General features: G+C 39.5%; 1 long non-coding RNA gene across 1 annotated transcript in view; it reads right to left on the bottom strand.

Annotated features, from left to right (window-relative positions):
* The window catches only part of LOC137649691 (uncharacterized), a 112,040-nt gene that overhangs the window by 42,126 nt on the left and 44,495 nt on the right, over positions 1-25,419 (bottom strand). Inside the window, exon 2 of the long non-coding RNA XR_011045827.1 lies at positions 8,366-8,407. This is a non-coding gene — a long non-coding RNA (uncharacterized lncRNA). The remainder of the gene's footprint in view (positions 1-8,365; positions 8,408-25,419) is intronic.

Below are 25,419 nucleotides of genomic sequence, written 5' to 3'. Positions count from 1 at the left end.
ATGAATAGACAACGTCTCAGTGGCGTCCAAAAATCGAAGACAGCTTCTCCTCGGACAGATCGTCCTGCAGATAGTTTTCAGGATAATAGCAGAAATACATTGACTTGTCTTCATTTATTGTTTGGTGTCAGCAATGTTTCGGATTACTTCGTGGCCCTTCTTCAGGAATACATTGAATTTCGGAACTACGATTTAATATAAAGGTTATGGTGGTGGAAAAATTATACAAAATTATCTGGGAATTCGGAAAACATTCAACAAAATTGACAAATGAAAACTTTAGATTCTTCGAAATATGAAAACGAAAATTTGAAATTCACCACCATAACCTTTATATTAAAGTGTAGTTCTAACACTCAATGTACCATATAGATGATAGTTTTGCACATTTAGACGTGTATTTCATATTCATACAAGTCATACATTATACACCACCTAATTTCTTTGCCATGAAAGCCACTCGAATTCAAGTTACCATGCTTTATTATAACTTATGCTACCATTGTAGTGATTTTCTCACTTTCCCATCTTAGCTGGCCTAATGCTTTCTGTTATGAAAAAAAAAATGATTATAATACTGACATAAAGCTTTTCCACTGTATTAAACAACGCAATAGTCCCATCAAGTTCACAGATGACAACAACAGATCACAATTGAACTTTCTCTAATATCAATATTATTTATGAAGCACAAGAATCATTATAATTCTAAAGATGAACTTTGTTTAAAAATTCATGTCAGGTAACGTTAAGAATAATGAACAAAATCCCTGTTGGAGTTAAATCACAACAAATATAATAATAAAACTTGAAAACCAAACATAAACGAAATATGCGAAAGGCAAACAATACTCCAAAACAATGAAACTTCGTCAATCTGGAACGTCTACGTTCCTACAAGTTTAAAACGTACGAAATATTGCAAACGACGAGAACATGAACGGTGATTGTTTGAGCCATGGTCGGAGCCTGGGAGAGAATCTATCTAGTCCGACTCTCTCTCTCTCTCTCTCTCTCTCTCTCTCTCTCTCTCTCTCTCTCTGGAAAAGAAAAGAAAATATTACTATGGTTATTACATGATTTTTGGGAAAATGGTGCGTGAATGTAAATGAAATATTGAAAGAGGACAGAAAAGGACAGATTCAGCCTGTCCTTTTCTCCTCTGAATAAATAGGACAGCCGGAACTAAAAAATGACAGATTGTCCTTAAAAGGACAAACCTGGCAATCCTGCTGCTGTTCAGTTGCTCCTTACCAGTGAGAAATATCGATACCAACTCGGACGCTTCCAGCAGCGCCCCCAACACCCCTGCCTCTCCTGTCAAAACCGATCAAGAGAGCGTTAACTTTTCGTATTTGCGAACTGTGTAGTATTGAATATAATCTATTAGATAAGTCTTATTAGTTATTGATTATGGTGGGTGATATGACTACTTAAAACAGTGATCAATAACTGTTTTTATTAATATTTAATACGATATTGATAGGAAAAGCACAAATGCATAGCAGTTGAGTTCGATTAGAAGAAACCTTCGTAGTTTTGTAATTTTATAGCTCTCTCTCTCTCTCTCTCTCTCTCTCTCTCTCTCTCTCTCTCTCTCTCTCTCTCTCTCTCTCTCTCTCTCTCTCTCTCTCTAACATTCCTGTGTCGTATATTAATCAAATTTAAGGACTTTTAATGGTCCTATAACACTGAGGAACCCTACTACTACTGGACCCCTAAGATCTGTTTGTCGTATACAATCTTAGGTTTTTAAAATATTACACATCGTATTCCACATTAATTATCAGTTTCTTCTTGAACGCCTTAATCTCTTCAGTCTTCTTGGGACGATCATACAAACATGCTTCTTATGCTATTGCCATAGTAGGAAAAGCAAGATACTATAAGGCCTTGGGTTCCTACTGGGAAAAATAGCCCGGGGAGGAAAGGAAACTAGGAAGTAAATAAACCAAGAAAAGAATACACAATCAAAATAAAATATTTCAAGAACAGTAAGAAAAGCAGAAAACTTATGTTTCTCCAATGACATCCGCCTTTAGTAAACCACTTTCCATATCTTTGGAGATAGCTGTTTAAAGTTTAAAGGACGCTCATGAATGACAGAGTCCAGGGATAGTGACATTGCCCTAGCAAGCAAGACAATGCCTTAGAGACTGACCATATACATATGTTCAGCGCCCAAACCCCCTCTCCACCCAAGCTAGAGCCAAGGAGGGCCAGGTAAAGGCTGCTGATGACTCAGCAGATAGAACTATAGGCTCCCCCAAACCCCCCATTCTTAGCTCACAAGGATGGCGAGGTTGCAGCGACCCAAGAAACTAACAAGTGTGAGCGGGACTCGAACCTCTATCTTGCGTTCACCAGTCAGGGATGTTACCACGTCGGCCACCAGAGGACAAACAGTATAAGAAAAGGATTAGTAAAATCCATGGAAGCATCTAAGATTTTCTTGACATATCTTTCTGGTGCGATTACCTTTGCATTTAATAAATCTTGTTACAAATAGCAATTGCATTAAAAATGCAACGAGCAAGAAGCTGCAATTCCATACATTACGTGAAATAGAACTACAAACTTGGCTTACAAAGTCTAATCAATCCTTCCTCTGGGAGCACTTTAAAGGTTTAATGGCTGCTCATGAATGGCAGAGGCAAGGGACAGTGACATTGCCCTATCAAGCAGGACAATGCCATAGAGAGTGACCATATATACTGTACTTATGATCAGCGCCCAAGTCCCCTCTCTATCCAAGCTAGGACCAAGGAGGGCCAGGCATGGCTGCTGATGACTCGACAGGCTCCCCCCATCCTTTGCTCTCAAGGATGGTGAGGTCACAGCGACCTTCTAAAGAAACTAACGAGTTTGAGTGGGACTCCAACCCCAGTTTGGCATTCACCAGTCAGGGACGTTACCACATCGGCCACCACAACTACTTGACAGCTAAGGACCATTTTCAGTGTTAACAACAAAGAGGGAGGTAAAAGGGGTGGAAAGGGTGCTTCCAAATATCTTTAGAATATTAGCCAAGATCCTAAAACGTCAATTGCAGATAGGGATTTAGTGCTCAGCAAGACCCGTCTTGCAATTTGATGAAATAAAGTCGTTCCAATAACTACTTGCGCTAATCTCTCTCTCTCTCTCTCTCTCTCTCTCTCTCTCTCTCTCTCTCTCTCTCTCGCAAAAGACAAAAAATGTATGGAAAATGATGGAAATAAAAAGTAAGATAGAAAATGCAGAAAAAAGATACGATCGAAAGAAAATGAAAAAAATAGACTTAGAAGAAAGGACACTTCAAAATATCGAGAAAAACCCCAAAGTACTTTACTCCTATGCAAAAAAGATGAATAAAGAGAGATTAGAAATAAGCCATCTAAGAATTAAAGGATGGTTAAAGAATAAAAAAAAAAGGAAATATGCAACATATTAGCAGAAAAATATAAGAGTGAATTCACGCCAAGAATTGCGAACGAGAATAATGAAACAGAAATGAGAGAAGAAAATATTGAATATCTAACGGATATAGATATTAGTGAAGCAGATTTTGTGCAGGCTATAAGAGAAATTAAAAATGGATCAGCGGCCGGGCCAGATGGAGTCCCAGCGATTTTGTTAAAAAACACTGCACACACTATCGCGAAGCCGCTTGCAATACTGCTAATACAAAGTGTAGATATGAGCGAGATATATGTTAAACATAAATTACCATATATAACCCCTATTTTCAAAAGTGGATCAAGACTAGAGGCAAGCAATTATAGACCTGTTAGTCTAACATCACATATTATGAAAGTGTATTAAAGGGTAATAAAAAAGAAAATAATGAATCATTTGGTTAAAAACAATTTATTTAATATAGGTCAACACGGCTTTGTGGCCGGAAAAAGTACACAAACCCAACTGATAGCACACTATGAAAACATATATAAATATATGATACATGAAAAAGACACAGATGTGGTATATCTAGATTTTGCAAAAGCCTTTGACAAGGTAGACCATAATATATTAGAGAAAAAAAAATGAGAAAGCATAATATTAAGGGGAAGATAGGAAAATGTATAAAAGAATTTCTACAAAACAGAAAACAGATGGTGGTTGCAAATGACGAGAAATCAGATGAAGCTCAGGTAATATCTGGCGTACCACAGGGTACGGTATTACCTGCACTGCTGTTTGTTATTATGATCTCGGACATAGAACGTAATGTTAAAGACTTTGTAGTGAGAAGTTTCGCCGATGACACAAGAATAAGTAGAGAAATTACTTGTGATGAAAATAGGAACTTATTACAAAGAGATCTAAACAAAATATATGAATGGGCGGAGATAAATATTATGGTATTCAACTCCGATAAATTCGAATCAATAAATTATGGAAACAGAGAAAGAATGGTATATGCATACAGGGGACCTAATAACGAGACAATCACAAAAAAAGGAAGCAATTAAAGACCTTGGTGTAATGTTAAACAGGAATATGTTATGCAACGACCAAATAGCAACACAGTTGGCTAAATGTAAAGCAAAAATAGGAATGCTATTCAGGCACTTTAAAACAAGAAAAGCTGAACACATGATTATGCTGTACAAAACTTATGTACGTAGTACACTAGAGTACAGCATTGTGATATAGTACCCACACTACCAAAAGGATATTGCACAAATAGAGTGTACAAAGGTCCTTTACAGCTACAATAGAAGTTAAGGACTACTGGGAAAGACTGCAATTTTTTTTAAATTATACAGTATAGAAAGAAGAAGAGAACACTACATGATAATACAAGCATGGAAAAAAATCGAAGGAATTACTGAAAACATCATGTAGCTAAAAATATCAGAAAGAGCAAGCCGAGGTAGATTAATAGTGCCAAAAACTATACCAGGAAAACTAAGGAAGGAACACAGTACATTAATCCACTACGCACCAGAATCGATAATGCAGCGACTATTTAATGTGCTGCCAGCTCATATAAGAAACATATCAAGAGTGAGCGTAGATGAGTTTAAGAATAAGCTCGATAAACACCTAAGATGCATCCCAGACCATCCAAGACTGTAAGATGCAAAATACACAGGAAGATGCATAAGCAACTCTCTGGTGGATATACGAGGTACCTCACACTGAGGGACCAGGGGGAACCCAAACATAGAATAAGGCGATAAGGCTATCGTCTGTAAATGCTTAAATCGGTAACACCAAGTTTGTTAAATTAAAGTAAGGAAAATTGAATCATGATTGATTTTCCATATAAATGAAACTTTGAGGAGCAACAAAGATATCATTTGTTAGAGAGATAGAGAGAGGTAAGGAATGGGAGGTAGTGAAAAGTAGCCCACAGAGAGAGAGAGAGAGAGAGAGAGAGAGAGAGAGAGAGAGAGAGAGAGAGAGAGAGAGAGAGAGAGTTTAATAGATTTGAATGACAGGCTTCTATAAAAGGACTAAATACTACATACCTTTCAATTGGATTGGATTCCAAGTCTCAAATGGACTTTATGGGAAGTTTCTAATGTACTTGATGGGGAGGCTTCTGACCATTAGTAAATTATATCAGCCTCATGATCTCTTCCTCCTATGCCTATTGACGCAAAGGGCCTCGGTTAGATTCATTGGCTACATACACTAAAGGATAGCCCATTCCTTGTGATGTGCAGTGCCTATCTAACTAAAGCAAGTGAACCCTGCCGGTCCATAATATTTCTAGTAAGACCTTCCACCAGGCATCGAGAGTAGAAGCCTTAGAGACATCTTGTCTATCGCCTTAAGCCCAATCTGTCACCCTGCTACCAGTGACTTCATCGAGATTTAAGGGGGCATTTAATCTACACCCAAAGTTCTCGATACTACACCAAGTAACGCTTATAAAACCGTTGGTAAACATGGATTGCTAAGATATGCCGCCTACCCTCAAACAACATTAATCATTAACACTTATCAAGTCCCAACTCTAAAGCTTATAATGCATGTACGTTCAAAAGCACATGCAAAACTACTATTGCGTTCAAACATTTTGTTGCTTCGAGCTGTCAAACTCGAGGTTTGACACCAAGTAAAGCGACACTGATGATGAGGACACACACACACACACACACACACATATATATATATATATATATATATATATGTGTGTGTGTGTGTGTGTGTGTGTGTGTGTGTGTGTGTGTGTGTGTATCATCATTGGTTACTAATTCACTGCAGAATCAAGACCTTAGACATGACATTCCACTTTCGTCTGCTTGTGGTCTTTCATCAATCCATCGACTTTGCTTCCTTCCTCTGCTTTTTTTTTACAATATTAAGGGACCCATTCTTTCGTTCTTGACCTTCTTTTGTCTTTCATGTATGTCTATATATATATATATATATAAGATATACATATATATCTATATATATGTATATATACATACATATATATATATATACATATATATATATATATATATATATTTATATATCTACACACATATATATATATATATATATATATATATATATTTATATAGATATATATATATATACACACATATATATATATATATATATATATATATATATATATAGTATATGTATATATATAAAACACGCATATGTATATATACAAGTATATATACAATTATATATATATAAATAAATAAATTATATATATACATGTATATATACAATTATATATATATTAAATATATATATACATATATACATATAAAACACGCATATGTATATATTTATATATATATATATATATATATATATATATATATATATATATATAGTATATAAAAAAACAAATGCAACCTTTTATGGCCTCATGACTGGGGTTAGTTCATCATTCGTGTAAATCGACAAATGTAATAATTTATGGCAGATTTGGAAAAGACGATAGAATTATCGGAAACAAAATTTACTGCATGAATAAACAGATGAATTGGCAGCACAAGTAACAAAACTAATCAGAAAGAGAAACAGTGACCCAAATGAATGAGACAGAAGGTGTGGGAGGATTAGAGTTTGAGAGAATCCTGATTATTATTATTATTATTATTATTATTATTATTATTATTATTATTAAGTAGTTGAAAAAGCAGAATACTATGAGCCCAAAGGCTCCAACAGGTAAAAAGTGCCCAGTTAGGAAAGGAGTTGGAGAAATAAATAAGCTACGGGGGAAGTAATAAACAATTAAAATACAATAATTTAAGAATAGTAACATCAAAATGGATCTTCCAAATACAAACTATAAAAACTTTAAAAAAAAAGACCTGATGAAGAGAAATAACATAGAACAGCGTGCTGGAGTGTACACTCAAGTAAGAGAACTCACCCCAAGACAGTGGAAGACCCTGGTCCAGAAGCTATGGCACTACCCAAGACTATGGAACAAATATGGGGAAAGGATCAGAGATTGTGAATTAGGAGATGATAATGAGAAGTTCTTTTTTTTCAATTCGTCAAATCGGCAACAACACGAAGCGAACAAGTTCCTCAATTGCTAACAAATGTTCGTTATCTGTAAAGCCATAAGAGTCTGTGAGTTTATATCACAGCAGCATTTCAGTCTCGCACTCGAGTCTAATGTAACCGTAAGCTACCATTTACGATTTTCCTCGGGCTAAACGACGACAAGCAGTGTTAAATGAGCTAATAAGATAAGAGCTCATTACAGAAATGATGCAAGAGGTTTTTATGAAAATTAAATAAATAATTAATTGAATATAAAATAAAAAACCAATATCGTAATGTTCTCCAAAGTAATATTCCTTAATGATGAGAAATCTTCATAGATCTAAATTCCTATACGAGCAAATATTTTTTTGTCAATTCTCGTATATTGAAAAAAAAATTTGGAATTGGACGACTATCTTCATTAAAGCTATAATATTTCTGCCACTAGTGTGTGTGTGTGTGTGTGTGTGTGTGTGTGTGTGTGTGTGTGTGTGTGTGTGTGTGTGTGTGTGTGTGTGTGTGAGAGAGAGAGAGAGAGAGAGAGAGAGAGATGCGAGAAGTGTACTATGCTTCAATCTCCAAGCTATAATGGTCCTTATAATAAGGAGCAACAAAGTTGCTTTCTCAAGTCTGTTTCATATGCCTTTTTATTGAATAAAACTATCTTTTCTTAAACTTTAAATTATATAAAACCTTAGCTGCTTCCTGTAAATGTCAACCTACTCTCTCTCTCTCTCTCTCTCTCTCTCTCTCTCTCTCTCTCTCTCTCTCTCTCTCTCAACCTTAATTTCAACATATCAAATACAACGACTCACCTTCTACAACCACCTAGATTGAGAATAATAATAAAAAAAATGTTAATTTAAAGGTCTAGAGATAAGAATTATTACAAAACACTACAAAATAATACTTGTCATGTACTCACCATCCAATGGCACAAGTCTGAAGCTGTAACAGCTAGCTTTTCCTATTGAAAGGGAAAACACAAGATTATTCTAATGATTTTATTACAAATATAAAAAAATATCCTGAGTTCATATGGCAGCCAGATCTGGTATATATGACATTAATTAATTAAACCTTGTGGAAACAGGTATTATAATATATACATAGTATGATAATATATAAATAAAAATAACACAGAAATAAATAGTTGTTGATGAAATTAAAAAGTCAAGACGAAGTGACTCAATGGTATGTATAATAAACAATGGCAAAAGTTCAAACTTGCAGCAAATGTTTTTGTTGAGCAGACTGACATAAGTCTTTTTATAGTTTATATATGAAATATCTATCTAGATGTTGCTTATGATTTTAAAGTATTTTATTCCGATTGTTCATTACTTCTTATATAGTTTATATATTTCCTTATTTCCTTTATTCACTGAGCTATTTTTTCCTGTTGGAGCCCTTACGCTTATAGCATCTTGTTTTTCCAACTAGGGTCGTAGTTTAGCTAGAAATAATAATAATAATAATAATAATAATAATAATAATAATAATAATAATAATAATAATATCCCAATTTACAAGTTACGCACAAACACTACGTATCAAGACTGCAGTATCCTTGGAGAGTTCCTAGCCAATCTGTACATAATACAATTCCCAAAATTCTAATATTTGAACATCTGAAACTCAGTCTACTGACCTAAACCTCATGACAAAATCTGTGGAAATTTTTTGGCGTTTCAGGGAGACATTGAAGTCAGGTACTGGGGCCTGGGAGGCCGTTGAATAGCTCTGTGAAGCTGAAGAAAACTCTGCATTTGCTGTATGAAATAAAGTTAAATTGTAGGGCAGCAAGATGCAAGAAATGAAATGGACACTGGAGTAGAGTCAATGTTAAAATCTAGGTCCAGATAGGGATCAACATGACAATATGAAAACATTTAACTTATGCCTACAGTGCTCCTGCTTTAGGTGCATTGATGGCAATAGTCCTCCCTGTGGTGAAGGGGACATTGGCATGGCTTTATTTAGAGTACTTTAAAATACTGATTCGTCTTTCATTCTTCCCAATTCATACAAGTTTGATAAGGAAGCGAGATCTCAAAAGTCACTTCCTGATAACAGCTAGGACCTTCTTGTTCACAGCCTTCTGCAGGGACTTAAAATATGATCTGGGAAGCCCTTAGGGTCTTAGTAAAACAGATACAGATAAGGCAACTATAACTTTCAGTACCTTATCCAGTTCAATAGTTTTGGGAAATTATCGGAGAGAAATATGAAACAGAATACCTGTCCGGCTGCATTATTATTATTGTCATTGTTACTAGTTGAGCTACAACCCTAGTTGGAAAAGAAGGATGCTAAAAGCCAAAGCAAGGGAAAATAATACAGATAAAACAATGTACCTAAGTGTACCAAACAAAAGAAGGGCTAACTGTCCAGGCGCAAAAAAAAAAAAAAAAAAAAAATACCTAGTTGATATATGATCTCTTACTTGCGTATGAGCATACCTTATAAAAAGTCTTTGCTAGCACAGTTGAGTGATTTTGCCTATGAATTTTATTATGAAGTTGGCATTGCAACTTTCCTATCCTAATGTGTCTTCAAACATACTGCATCTGATAAAGTCAGTCAGAAGTCAATTTCATCAATCTGTAATGAATCACTACAACAAAATGTTCTCTCATGCAGTTGTCCAAATTCTGATCGTGAGGACATGAAACATACTCAAACAGTACCAGAGACATATTGGAAGTTACTCTCAACACACGTTGAGGTCCCTCCGTTTGAGACAAGCAAAGAATACTTCAATTTCTTTAACCATCCTTTATATTGCAAATGGAAAGCTATTTTCCCTGTTGGGGCCCCTGGGCTTATAGCATCCTGCTTTTCCAACTAGGGTTGTAGCTTAGCAAGTAATAATAATAACAACAATAAATAGAATATAACCGAGATACACAGGATATGGCTGAGGAAAAAGAATAACCCATGTATGGAGAAAGTCTCATGGGAAGAAAATCAGGCTGTAATAATGTGGGATATCATTGTTAACAGGATTTATAATCAAGATTATGTTACCAAAATAACAATATTCATTTCCAGAATAATACAAATGTATGCAGTCTCACTTTTATATTATGCGCTGTATAAGAGAATGAACAGACACATGTTGCACCACCAGATTAAACCTGACTCTCTATATTCTCTCAAGATTTAGAACCCTGTTACTACCGTGATTAATATCACAAGAGGATAACAATTCATATAATAGTTAATTCTTTTACTGATCATTCAGACACCTCTGGGAGAATTGGGCAAACAAACTAATTCTAATTTAAGGTATCATAAAGGTATGGGTAAAATATATTCCTAGTACAACCAAGTAACTATTGTCTGGATACTTATATTGTATCTCATGAGATAATCACCCTTTCTCTCTCTCTCTCTCTCCAAAACCAACCCATTGTTCTCTAGTCTTAGGTAGTACCATAACCCATGTACCAAGGTCTTCCACTGTCTTGGAGTAGAGTTCTCTTGCATGAGTGTATACACACGTCTCTCTTGTGTCTCTCCCTCTTCTTTTATGGTTTTTTTTCTTAAGATTTAATAATTTATATACATACATAAAAAATTATTCTAATATTGGTACTGTGCTTGAAATATTTCATTTTAATTGTTCATTACTTCTCCTATATTTTATTTCCATGTTTCCTTCCTCACTGGGCTATTTTCCCCTGCTGGAGCCCTTGGGCTTACAGCATCCTGCTTTTCTAACCAAGGATGTAGTTTAGTTAATAATAATAATAATAATAATAATAATAATAATAATAATAATAATAATAATAATAATATTGCATCTGCATATTCACCCAAAGTCTTCAAATCAATATTACCCGAGATTAACAGGTTGGTTAGATAGTAAATCTGGTACATTTTCATTCACGAAGATTTTCTGACAGAGTTCATAATCTGCAAAAAGCAGTGTACATAAATACAGGTATCAAAAAATCCTATAACATGCATTCTGTCCTCTTCAGCTCAAGTCAAAAACCCACTTCCAGCTTTGAACTCTGAGAATAACAACACAATCTTTCGCTTTGAATAACGAATCGAGTTCTCGTAGAAATGTAAACAAACGGTTCATAGTAAAAAAACAATAGAAGATACGATTTATGAGTGAACCACTCCATGAAGTAAAAACAGAATAATAAATGCATGTCATTATCATAGTTATTATTATTATTGCTATTCGTGGTATTATCATGATAATCATAGCAACATAATACAAACGAAACGAAACGAAACATTATATTATATCGTTATTCCATCCTACAAGTTTCAGCCCACTGGCCGTGATAAGTGTTGACCAATAGATAGCTGACTCAGGTAATGCCTCGTTAAGGGAAGTAGGTGCTTCAGTTGTTTGCGTCTACACCGTCATAATCCAGTACAGGACGTCGCCAGACTTCAAAACCCCGTAGCGTAGGCCGGCCTTTAGGGTAGGCTAAGATTACTGCAGTTCAAGGGAGGTCGCAGGATACCACCTCCCCATGGGAGGAGGGGGATGGTTAATTTAGTTCGTCAGCATCCAAACACTATGTAATAAATTTCTTTTAAATTTCAATAAACATTTCTCATCTATTTTCTAATAAATATATTAACGTGAATACTGTACTTGGATTATGTTTTCAAACGTACTGTGGTAGCCTATTGGAAGGTCCCTGCCTGGCGATCTGCCGGACTGGAGTTCGAGTCCCAGTCAAGCTCGATAGTGTCTAGCAGTGTCAGCAACCTCACTAGCCTTGTGAGTTACGGATGGGTGGTTTGGGGGAGCCTATAAGTCTATCTGCTGAGTCATCAACAGCCACTTCAAGGCCCTCCTTGGTCCAAGCTTGATGGAGAGGGGGATTGGGTGCTGATCATATGTTTATAAGGTCAGTCTTCTGGGGCAATGCCACTGTCCCTTGCCTCTGCCATTCATGAGAGACCTTTAAACCTTTTCTGTTTCTGACTATATGAAGAGAGCAGAGCAGTAAGTTCAGGTGAAGACTTCACACCAGGTAGTGAACCTCAGCCGGAATCGAACTCAACAATTCCTCCATCGGGAGACACAGAAGAAGGAGAGGAAGAACAACTCTGCAGGAAACATTTGAACATTAATTAGCAGGAGAAGTACATGATTCACTGCAAAGACTACAAGGTCTCTCTCTCTCTCTCTCTCTCTCCTCTCATTTGCAGACTCCACAAGGATCAACTTCTGCATCAGGATATACTTCGACAATTGTTAAAGGTGTCTGGTTTCAGCTCCAGTTTCCTAAAAATAAATACCAGAACGTCTTCCAGGCAAGCCCAACCCCCTCAGTGGTACCCAATGCACCAGTGGTCTCCCCAGTAAACAGCTTAAACTCACGGTCCCCGGTGGGGATCGATCAGCTGCCATGCGAATGGTAGGCGACCACGTTACTATTCTACTAGCCAAGAGGCGTCAGTCCTTTCATTTACTGAAATGTCCCTATAAACTTGAACTCTGGTCATATATTGCTGTTGGAGCCCTTATAGGGCGTATAACATCCTGATTTTCCAACTAGGATTGTAGCTTAGCTAATAATAATAATAATAATAATTTTTGAAATTACTCCCTTTACTGTAGATGATTTTATCCTTATTTATTTCTTTTGAATTGCGTCAGTCACAATTTGAATAGAAGGGAATCCTAGTAGGTTGCATATATATATATATATATATATATATATATATATATATATATATATATATATATATGGTCATGAGTCATGGGATGACAATGAAACAATCTCCAATAGATTTAGTAGATTTGAGAACAAATCCCTCAGAAGGATGTTGGGAGTTAAATGGCAGGACTGGATTAGAAATGAAACTATAAGAGAGATTACTCGATTGCCAAATGTGGATGAGATCATGATGAGGGGTAGATGGAGATGGTTTGGGCATGCTCTTCGCACTCCCCAAGAGAGATTAGTTCACCAAACTTTCAACTGGTCTCCACAAGGCACTAGAAGAGTTAGAAGACCCAAGCCTACATATGTAGACTGAGGACTATGAAGCGCGAAGTAGGAGATGATGAATGGCGAAGAATTGAATTAATACTCAAGACATAGACAACTAGCGAAATCTAACCGAGGCCCTTTGCGTCAATAGGCTTAGGAGACGATGATGATGGTGATGATGATGATGATATATATATATATATATATATATATATATATATATATATATATATATATATATATATATATATATATATATGAATAACAAATGTAAATATTTCTAGTTTACTAGAGGAAAAAGGCCTTAGACATGCCTTTAGTCATGTCTGAAGTTTGGCCAGTTTTCATCACCTCGTTAGCCACTAGAGACTGATGATGGTGGAAGACCTTAGTCTGATCACTCAAAGCAAACCACCCTAGTATTTATTAAACCTTGTCTTCATTGTCATGACAGCCTCTTTAGTGTTTAGTTCACCTGTATAATCTCATCTGCCATTACCGTTCACAAATCTCATCTTGGCCATTGAGGCTTCATTGACATGTTGTTTCCCTTCCTCCCTCCTTCCCTCTCAAGCCATGGGAAAAATCGAACCAACATTCCCACGGTCGAACTCATAGGCAAGACAGGGCTATGCCACGAAGTGGGAAAAAAGGAAAAGATTGGGAATGAACGAAAGGTGACAGGAATAATAAAAGGGAGATAATAGAATAATTAGGTGGTATACGGAAGAGGATAAACTGTTCTAAAACACAGTATGAATTGATATGAAGAAAATGAATAATCATCGTTTCTTCAACCAAGGAGTTACACTTGAAAACTTGAAGAGGCTGGGGAAATACGAGGATACCTGTAGGAAACACATTGACGCCACTAACGCAATTGCTTTAATGTAAATCATATATATATATATATATATATATATATATATATATATATATATATACTGTATATATAATATATATATATATATATAAATCTATACATTATATATATATATATATAAATCTATACATTATAATATATATATATATATATATATATATATATATATATATAGTGTATGTATATACATACACACACACACACACACACATATATATATATATATATATATATATATATATATATATATATATATATATATGTGCAACCTGATTCCATGATTCCTTTCTATTGAAACAATGGCTGACATCATGGAAGATAGTTGTAAGAACAAAATCTTCTACAATAAAAGGAATAGTTTCAAAGATTATTTGTTATTTTCATTATTATTATTATCATAATTATAATTATAATTATTATTAATATTATTATTATTATCATTATTATTATTATTATTATTATTATTATTATTATCATAGAATAAATAAAACAAATATGGAAATTTGAGAATTTCTTTCCGTTAATTCTTTCTATTTACTCCCTTTCCTGTCCCTCCTTTCGCTCGTTTTTCTATCATTTTCTTCAGCTGTACTTTAGAAGCATCAAGAAGTTTTATGACGTCTTTAAAATCGCTTAATAGACACTTCCAACAATCGTCCTCGAGTTCCCAGTGGTAAGTTGTCTGTACCTTTCTCTCATCCATTCCACCGTATAGCTGGGTGAGCCGCAGGAGTCAGCATTCTCCATTTATTTCTCTTCTTTGCGTTTTCTTCTCCCAGTCCTACCCAACCCATATCGCTCCTCATCCTCTACAAATCTATCTTCCACTTGGATGTTTATTTCTTCATGTCCTTCTCTATTGCTAATCATTAGCTATGTCTTTCAAATGCCCACCATCATTACTCTACATTTTAGAGTTCTTCTCCAATGTTAAATCTTTCTTGCAGTTCTTCCATATTAGCCATGTTGGTTTTGGCTAATTTTTCATGGCCGGATGCCTTTCCTGCCGCCAACTCTCTCCATTTACCAGGGCTTGGGACCGGCACCCTGTTGAGGCTGGCTTTACCCCCCTCCAACCCAGCCACTGAGGGGGGGAAATGGAGGTACAGGGAAAGAGAAGGAGAGGGAGACCAAAGCGAAGGTGGATGGACTGCATCAAGGATGACCTTCGATCAAAGGGATTAACCGGTGATGAAGTGTGGGGCCGAGGTAGATGGAAAACGCTGGCCAGAAACATTGACCCCACATAAAGTTGGGAAAAGATGCAGACAAAAAAGAAGAGTTCTTCTTCCATGTCTGCTACAATGACTAAATCGTCAGCAAACACCAAATCCTACAGCACATTGTTGTTCCTTAATTCTGATAATTAATTGTATATAACGACGAGGAACAGGAATGGACTCAGAGCAAATCCTTGATAGAGGCCAGCCTCAACAGGGAATGTCTGTCACCCACATATATATATATATATATATATATATATATATATATATATATATATAATATATATATATATATATATATATATATATATATATATATATATGCACAGTGGTTCTTGTCCATTCATACATCATCCTCACTAACCTTACTAACTTCGGTACTTAGTGCCCTGTCATACACCTTTTCAAGATCTAAATTTTCCTGTCTCATTCTAGATACTTATCTTCGATTTGTCTTACTATAAAGATAATATCCATTGTGGTCTGTCATTTCATATACCCAAACTGCTGTTCATGTATATCCATCAACTTACTCAATCTTCCCTCTTCTCTTCATTTTGGTATCTTGAATACAGGTTTCAAAACCTTTCTTCCATTGCAGTTCCCTCAATATAATATGTCTTCCTTTTGTATATACAATTAAATCCTCCAGTCTCTTCGCATTTCCTCTATATCCCAGATATTTTCCAGTAGTGTGTGTACCCACCTTTCTCTATGTTTCCCAAAGGCCTAATCATCTCAATTATCACCCTGATTTTCCTGTTGCTTTTCTAACTTCTACTTCACTATTTCTGGTGATTGTTATTGGTCTTTCTACTAGGGGAAATTTTTTCCAGTTCTTCACACTCATTTTCTGTTTGATAGTTGTGAAAATAGTTTTTCCATCGTCTCTTGACTTCCTTTACCTCAATTCATATATTTAAATTTTCATCTTTAATCATTCCAACCAATCTTACATTCTGCCTATTATTTTTCTTTTCTACCTTCTGTGTTCCCATCATCCCATACCACTTTTTTTCCGGCTTCTCCCATTACAATCGCTACCATTGACTTTGTTTGTTTCTTTATCCGTCACACTAGTTTGGTAGTTTTTATCGTCTTCCCACCTACTGCTGGCTATATTCCTTTTCTTCGTAGTTGATGAATCCTCTTAATTCCACAACCCAGTGTCTTCTTTCTGTTGATTTTTACCACTTGTGATCCTACACACCTCTGCTACTGCTGGCACAAGAATCTCTTTCATAACATCTCATACTCTTCAGCTGATTCTGACTTTCTAATTAAACATCTCTCATTTCTTGGCTCTTTCCTCTTTACTCCTGAACTCTCTTTCCTTCTACCCTCTCACCTTCCAAGTTGTGATCTTCCTATTTCTGCTTGGGTCTTTTGTTTATTCTATTACTTCCACCTTACCATCTGCCACCAGCAATTCATGTTGAGCTACTACAGATTTAATTTAGAACAACTTAACGATCCATAATCATTTTCATATCTTCCTTTCTAACCATAACATAGAGAATTTGATTTCATCTATGCCCTTAAATCGAAACTAAACAGGACTATTGACTTAACCAATTACATTATGAAGAGCAAGAAAGATATGATCTCATTTCGACTCTGGTGCAATCAACGCATCTCCACTACGAGAGGCAATAACAAATAACTATTTAAAGGTTTAAAGCCCGCTCATGAATGACAGAGGCAAGGGACAGTGACATTACCCTATCGCGTAGGATAATGCCCAATAGATTGACCATATACATATATCATCAGCGCCCAAGCCCCTCTCCACCCAAGCGAGGACCAAAGAGGGCCAGGCAATGGCTGCTGATGACTCCACAGATAGACCTATAAGCTCCCCTAAACACCCCATCCTTAGATCACAAGGATGGTGAGATTAAAGCGACCAAAGAAACTAACGAGTTTGAGAGGGACTCGAACCCCAGTCAAATCTTTTCATTCACGCAGACAAAAACCGAGTAACAGTACCCTCAACCTTCTGCTACTTGTCCAATAAGGAGCTTGAGGTATACAACCAACGGTTGTGCAGCCACCACCGGACCGATAGAGATCGTATCGAGTTCCTGTGGGTCAAATCTTGCAGGAGAAAGGTTGTGAAAGTCACCTGGAGCATTCACATCCTTTCTTGTAAAACCTGCATCACAGAGTAATCTGCTTAGGAGGGCCAGGGGCATAGCTATGCCCCTGACATCGTGAGTCGTCATGTTGAGATGATGTTTCGGTGATCCTCCTTTAGTCTCTCCCAGTGCTGATGACAAGAGAAGGGACCCGGGTGGGCTGTTGCCATTCTCTCAAGGTAGAGTCTCATACCTCACCCTGGGTACAGTAATGGATGATCTGGATCATCCATTACCGAGTAGAGACTTGTGTAGGATTTGTCACCTCTGGAGACTGTGTCTAGTGACATACTCGGGGACGAAACTGAACATTGCCTTTCACCCTTCTCCTTAATGGGCGATGTCGAAAGAGAGACCATGAAGTTCCTTGACTCATATGGCTACTGTCAAAGTGTGTAGGAACACTGTCTTCTTAAACCAGGTGAAAATTTGTTGCCTGGTGAAGTGGAACATAAGGAGGTCTCTTTAGAGACTGGAGAATTTGAACCCTGTTCCGAGAGGAAGGTCTCAATTCCGACTGGAGAAAGGCAAGTTGTAAGTCCGTATGAGTTAGGAAAGAATCTAGCGATGAGAGGATGTCCCTTTCTTCCAGTTTGAAGGGGAAGGCTGAAGGTTGAGTGATCGTCTTAACCTGTTGAAACTGGAAAGGGGGGTGTCTTTTCCTCTTGCATATACTCGAGGATTCCGCTATTGATGGAATAGAGGTATCGAGTGGAGAAAGACACTTTCCCATGACACCACCCACACAAGATGTTATACTGGCTGGTAGACTGATGCTGAGGAGTTTCTCAGATATCTAGACAAACTTTTCGCAGCTTATTGAGAAAAGCCTTTGTGAGAGAGGAGGTACTGGGTAGTCTCCAGGCCTACAATCATAGCAAAGCTAAAGGTTGTGGTAGGTGTCGGAGTGGGTTGTCTGTGATGTGGAGAGGGTTCTCTTGGAGAGACTATCAGGAGCTGCAGGAGGTTTGGAAACCGTTCTGCGTAATGTCATAGCAGAGCTATGAGAGTCCTTGAGAGGCTGACCGATGTTCTAGCCTTCTTGAGTGCCCTTCTCCAGACAAAACAGGGACGAGACGTAAACGTCATTGTTGTACCCACCGTTGTTGGCCTGTTTTTTGTCAGCGAGCCTTGGGGTCTAGGGCTGGGGAGCAACGGCAGCCTGAGGTTCAGGGGTGTTGCGAACAGATCCCTAGTTGGAGGACCCCGTAAAGTCGGGACTTTGTTGGCTACAAGGTGATCCAAAGACCATTTGGTATACCTTATCTGAGATGCTGTGCACAGATTGTCAGCGAGCACATTCCTCTAGTCTGGAATGAAGCGGGCTAATAGTGGTCCCGAACGGACTTTGGCCCATCTTAGTGTTTATACTGTTAGATGGGAAGAGGCTGCGAGCAAGTTCATTCTTGCTTGTCGATGTGAGCCTCTATGTGGTGTGTGGTATTGTCGCCCATCACATCACTGAGTGGTCTGTTAGAAACCGATGAAGCTGCTGAAGGACTGGAAAGTTGGCCTTCATCTCTTAAGAGATTCAAGTTAAGGTACTTTCGGACTCTGTCCAGAGGGCTGAGGTTGTGTGGTGCAGCACTATGGTCCCTCCTCTCTTCTTTTGATGTGTTCTAAGCACACCATCAAGTCCGAGGGCTGGGGAAGGATGAGAAGGTTACACCACTCCATAGATTCTCGACTGACACCCATCCCTTGAGGTTCGTCCAAACTTCTGGTCCCATGGGGGTCAGAATGTCTGGGGGATCGAGGCCCTGATTCCAATCGGACTCAAGTCACCCTGGGATGGGAGTTCTTGTTTTGAGAAAGTTTTGTGGAGATTGGTGTCTAGAATCATTCCCAGATACACCAATCTTCTGGGAGGGAAGTAGGGAAGACTTCCACAGGTTTACTTTGATCACTGGATCTTGGTAAAAACACTTCAGAAGTTCCGGTGCTAATGCAAGATTGCCACTGAGTCTGGTAAGGTCAGTAAGTTGTCCCGAAATGGAGGAGACAGAAGCCGATCCTGTGAGACCAGGATGGGTGTAGTGGAAAGACCGAAGCATAGTGTACTGAACTGGTGTTTCTTGTTTGTTTAGACTGAATCTTGCAACCTTCCTAGATGGAAGGTTTGGGCCTGGAAGTATGTGCTTTAGGTTCAGTGCAAATGAAGACCTGAGGTCTTAGCCCTTGTCCAAACTCCAACATGGTGTGGACATTGACCCAAAGGGACAGCTCCTTGCAGATCCTTTCACATGGGAGATTGTTGATGCTGGGGTCTTGATTCGTGGCGTAAAGGATCGGACGTGATACCCTGTGTAAGGATTCTTCCCCGAGAGAGAATTCCTTTAACTGACAGAAGGAAGGCAACGCTTAACCCTACAATGCGCCCTGATGGGATTGATGCTATTCCTTAGAGTAGAATCAGTCTCGTGAATGTTAATCAATGGTTAATGGTTGGGTACTGTGGTTACTGTGCATTTGGAGAGAGCTCGCAAGTATTCCCCTGTCGACAAGCCGCTGATGAGGGTTGTCAATCATTTGCGGATCACTTTAGTGGATTGGTGTGATGGCGAACGGCCAGTAGCGAGAAGTGCGTTGTATACCTTCTGATCTAAGGAACTACGGGCAGAGGTTGACTAGTAAGTCCGAGTCACGAACTGCTGGCGAAACGTCAATGATCGGTGAATCGGCGGTCTGTGAGCAAAAGATGGTAACTGACAGGCAGATGAAGGCTGTCTGGTCAGTCAGCCAAGGTAGGTTGGCGATAAATGAGTTTGTAATCTGCTTTGAGAGTCCTGAGAGACAGCAGAATGGTTTAATGATAGTCAGTTGGTGATGGTAAGCCTTTGATGATCAGCGATCGATCGCGGACCAGTGATCAGTGAGCTAGAGATCAGCAAGCTGACTATGGTCCCTCCTGGTTGGTCAGAGATCAGCAAGCTGACTATGGTCCCTCCTGATTGGCCAGAGATCAGCAAGCTGACTATGGTCCCTCCTGGTAGGTAGAGATCAGCAAGCTGACTATGGTCCCTCCTGGTTGATCAGAGATCAGCAAGCTGACGATGGGCTGGTCAGAGATCAGCGAGCTGAGTTTGATGATCGAAGAAAGATGAGCTGACCATCGGTGATCTAGTGATCAGCAGGCTGATGACTGGTTATTGACTAGCAATCGGTGATTGGGATAGATTGTTAGTCATTGGAGGGACTAGAGGTCAATGGTCAGAGCTGAGCTAGCAATTGGCGATCTGGTGATCGGCGAGCTAGCGATCAGCAAACCGTGAACTAGCCATCAGCAAACAGTGATCTAGAGATCAGTCTGTTGATGCTTTCTTGTTTGCTGATGGTGGTCTGTCAAGAAAAAAAATTCAGAAGAGACAGGGACCAAGGATTCCAAATTTTGATTCCCCCTTGGAAGATGGAATCTTTGGGATCTTGAAACCTTTTGTGAAGCCTCTTCCCTTTTTTCCCGGCGGCCATGTTACGCGTTTGCGGGGAGAGGAAGGGGGTAATGGTGGCCTGTCCAAAAAGTTTTATTCTTTTAAGCCTATTGTGCGAGTGTACTGGAGAGTACTGGAGCGATGGTACACAGGATGATGCTGGTGCTCAGTTTCTGTTGAAGCGCAGTTTTCGGTGAATGCGCAGAAGAGAGCTGGAGAGTAGGCAAGCGCTGGTACGCAGGTGAGTGCTGGCTCTTTGGTAAGAGCTGGCGCATTGGTGAGCATTGGATCTGCGAGCAAAGGCTCTTTGGCAAGAGCTGGCGCATTGGATCTGAGATCGCAACTACGCAGGAGAGCGCTGGTCTGAGAGCGCAGGAGAGCGCGGAAGTACGCTGGCTTTTTGTGAAGAGTTGGCGCATTAGTGAGCGCAAGTGATCAGGAGGGTGCTGGATATGAGAGCGCAGGTGAGAGCTGGCGCACAGTAAGGTACCGTGTAGTTTTGTGCAGTCTCTCTAGAATGCGCAGAAGCGCATGGCTGGTTGCACAAGGGCGGGTGCATGAGCACGCAATTGCGTGGCTGGTGCGTGGAAGACTGCTGGCACGCGCGGAGAAGACTGTTGGTGCTGGCACGCGCACATGGAAGACTGCTGCTGCTGGTGCACGCGCACGGAAGACTGTGGGTGTTGGCGCACGCGCGGAAGACTGCGGGCATGCGCGGAAGCAATGGCGAGCATGATAATGCTGGCGCACGCGGAAGCAATGGCACGCAGGATAATGCTGGCGCACACGAGTGTGGGTGCGTAGGAAAGCACTGGCGTGCAGGTGCAGGAGATCGTTAGCGAGCAAGAACGATCCACACAAGAGTCAAGGACAGAACTCCAAGGACTAACTGCAATGGAAAGTAGCGCTGGTAGGTCGGCAGGTCAGCTGGCAGGACGACCAGGAACTGGGATGAGCCCTTTGGAAGGGCGAACATCCATGATGGCGAATGTGAAAGGTCCACAGAAGAGTCCAGGACCAAAGTCCAAGGACTAACTGCAGTGTAAGGTTGCGTTGGTAGGTCGGCAGGTCAGCTGGCAGGACGATCAGGAACTGGGATGTGCCCTTTGGAAGGGCGAACATCCACCGATGGAGACCGTAAAAGGTCCATAGAAGAGTCCAGGACCGAAGTCCAGGGACTCAGCTGCAGCGCAAGGTTGTGCTGGTAGGTGTGCTGGTAGGACGATCAGGAACTGATGATGCCCATGAGGGCCGGTGGACCAGCAAGCTGACCTTTAGGAGTAGCGATCCTCCGAAGAGTCGTCTCTATGAGTGGCCCCTCTCGTGAGAGAGGTGATCACTTCGCAGGAGAGACTTGCCTAAGACTATGCTCTGCCCCCGAATGAAGAGAGACTCAGCAAGGAGGGAGTGTTGTCTAGGCGAAGACAGCAACAGCAATCAGAGTCTGTAAAATGATTAAGATGCAGGCAGTTCTCCCTAGGAAGGGGGAAACAACCTTTCCTCGAAGATGAAGTGCTGATCAGGTGTTGCCACGGGCATACTTCTCGGAGAAGGGATGACGCCCATGAGGGCCGGTGGATCAGCAAGCTGACCTTTAGCAGTAGCGATCCTCCGAAGTGGACACTCGCGAACGAGAGAGGTGATCACTTAGCAGGAGAGACTTGCCTAAAACTATGCTCTGCCCCTTAAGGAAAAGAGACTCAGCAAGGGGGGAGAGTAGTCTGGGCGAAGGCAGCAACAGCAGTCGGAGTCAATGAAGTTATTAAGGTGTGGGAAGTTCTCCCTTGGAAGGGAGAAACAACCTCACACCTGGGGAGGAAACTTTCCCTCGGAAGGGAAAGTTGTCCAACACCTGGAGGCGAACCTCCTGGGAGCGTTCTAAGATGATCTGAAGTGCTGATCATGTTGTCACTGGCGCACTTCTAAGAGAAGGGATGATGCCCATGATGACGTCCTCTGAGGGACGGCAGTGACAGAAGATTCCCCAGGCATGAACAGAACAGCTTTGCTTCGTCGGCACTCATAGTCGAACAAAGAAAACTGCATAGCTGAGGAAAAATAAAATAAAATAAAATTATGTAACAGAAAATTCCCTAGGGAGGAACTCCGAAGAGGACCACTGAGGGGACAACATAAAATAAGTATTGTGCCCTCCCTTCACCAGTCGACATCCACAGGAGAAGGGGGAGTGGAGTAACTGGAATAAAAATAAGAATTACAATTATTTAAATCAGCTAAGAATATTCACTAATAGTGAGAACCACTGATTCTCCGAAGGGAAGTGTTCCCCACGGAGAAGGTGAAAAGTTAAAATTACAAACTATCATAATTTCACTAAAATAATTGAAACAAACAATCGGAAGCGCAACCTAACCCGCGAATAGGAAAGGTGCTCTCCCCGTTAGTACACTGTTGTTGAAAAGTGAACGATCTTGATAAGAGAAAGACCGTAGTCAATCTCCGAAAAGCCACACTCCCTTCGCTCAGTAATCCATGTTTCCCGTAGGAAAAGGGAAAGGCGAAGATAACAGTTGAATGAGGAGGGTCCAGACGTGACGATTCCCCCGCGGTGGCCGAGTCAACAGTTATATGCCGACGGGAAGACCGATAGACCAAAGGAGGGAGAGGTCGTTCCCCACGAAGGGAAGTGTCCTGGCCTTGCGCAAGTGACGTGTCGTATATGTATTACACGCACAGCACAAACACTAAAAAGGAAACTTACAACATTTCTATACATATATACATATATACACAAACATTAAGAATGTTTCCATATATATATATATATATATATATATATATATATATATATATATATATATATATATATATATAAGAAAAAGTAAGTTAAAAGTAAAAAATTAATGGCAGTTCAGAATAGGCTGGGAGGAAGAGCAGAAACAACCGCTCTCGATCCGAGCCAAAACTAAAGGGAGCTAAATCACAGGTGTGAGGGGGGTAGCAAGCTACCCCCCACCAACTAGCAGTGTGGGTAGTTAACCCTTGCTAAATTTTAATAGCTCGTCATTTCGGCTCCGCCGAAAGTATAACCCCTAATAAATAGTATGGTTCGTATTCCAGTTATGGAACAATTACATTTTCATGACTTTCATCCATTCAAATATAACACATTTCAAGGGATGAATCCATGTTGCTGTGGAAACTTGTATCGCTCAGAATTTTTTGTAAAACTCAGATGTTACATTTCACTCTTTTAGAGAGCAAGAGAGCAGTCTTAGCACAATATAGAAACGGTGGAACTTTAGCCAAGATTGTAAAAAAAAATGGGGAAACATGTGAGAACTTGTTCATAAAGATTTCACAGTTTAATTCTATTAGTTCTATTTGTTAGGTAATGACTACTTCAGATAAAATAAAGACGCTTCTGTGGAATACCAAACACAGTTGCTGGAACGTTAGCTTTATTCAGCTTAAAAGTTGTGGCAAGGTGTTGGCCAAGCTGGTACAGTGTTAGAGACTCAATGTTGCCAAGCAAGCATACAAACACCAGCAGTCACAGTTACCAATTCACACCACATTCAACCCCACTGAGAAGAAGAATATACAGCACAGTACACATTCACATCATACCAAAACATGAACTCACTTAGATTTCACATCAACTGCAATTATTCTCACATCGCATTTGCATTACAAAGCTCACCTTATTGGCACTACAAATTTCATTTCACATTGCAAAACTCATTAGTACTTAATTTATTCGATAACTGGGCTCATCTCACTTACATAAAAAATACTTTGGTAACAATGGGCATTATAACCACTAATTCATAATGAACACATTGACATAAGGACACTTACCACCCATACTACTGCCACTCATCTAGGACAAAATCTGAGAGATAGCTAGGAGGGCGCCTAGTACGACTTGTGCGTTGAGGTGCCTTTGAGGTTGACGGTTCTGCAGGTGTTCCTTTCGATGGTGCCTTTCCTGGGGTGGGCGGTTCTGTGTTTTGTTGCGGTTCAGTTGCAGGCTCCCTCCCCCGGACTAGTTCTGTATCCATTCGACTTCTTTCAGTTCTCTGGCTGGGGTCCCCAGGTGGGAAGGGGGTTCCTTGATTGATGGGAGTCTTACCATTCTCTCGCATGTTGAAGATGTGACGGCTTCCTTTATTGTGACAGGTGTCTGGACTAAATACTTTAGCTGCAGGAGCCAGGTGACGAGTTGACACAGTGGATTCCTTGCCGTCTTGGTGCGCAACACGAACCCATTGTGGGTTGACATGCAGGAGTCTAACTTCCTCGACCTCAGGTTCGTACTTGGATTTCCTAACCGTTTTCTTTAGAAGAGCTTGCTCATTTTCTGTC

Source organism: Palaemon carinicauda, chromosome 11 (assembly GCF_036898095.1).
Source record: "Palaemon carinicauda isolate YSFRI2023 chromosome 11, ASM3689809v2, whole genome shotgun sequence".
Classification (NCBI taxonomy): Eukaryota; Metazoa; Arthropoda; class Malacostraca; order Decapoda; family Palaemonidae; genus Palaemon; species Palaemon carinicauda.
The sequence above is the reverse complement of the archived record's forward strand: the minus strand, read 5'-3'. Positions and strand labels throughout refer to the sequence as shown.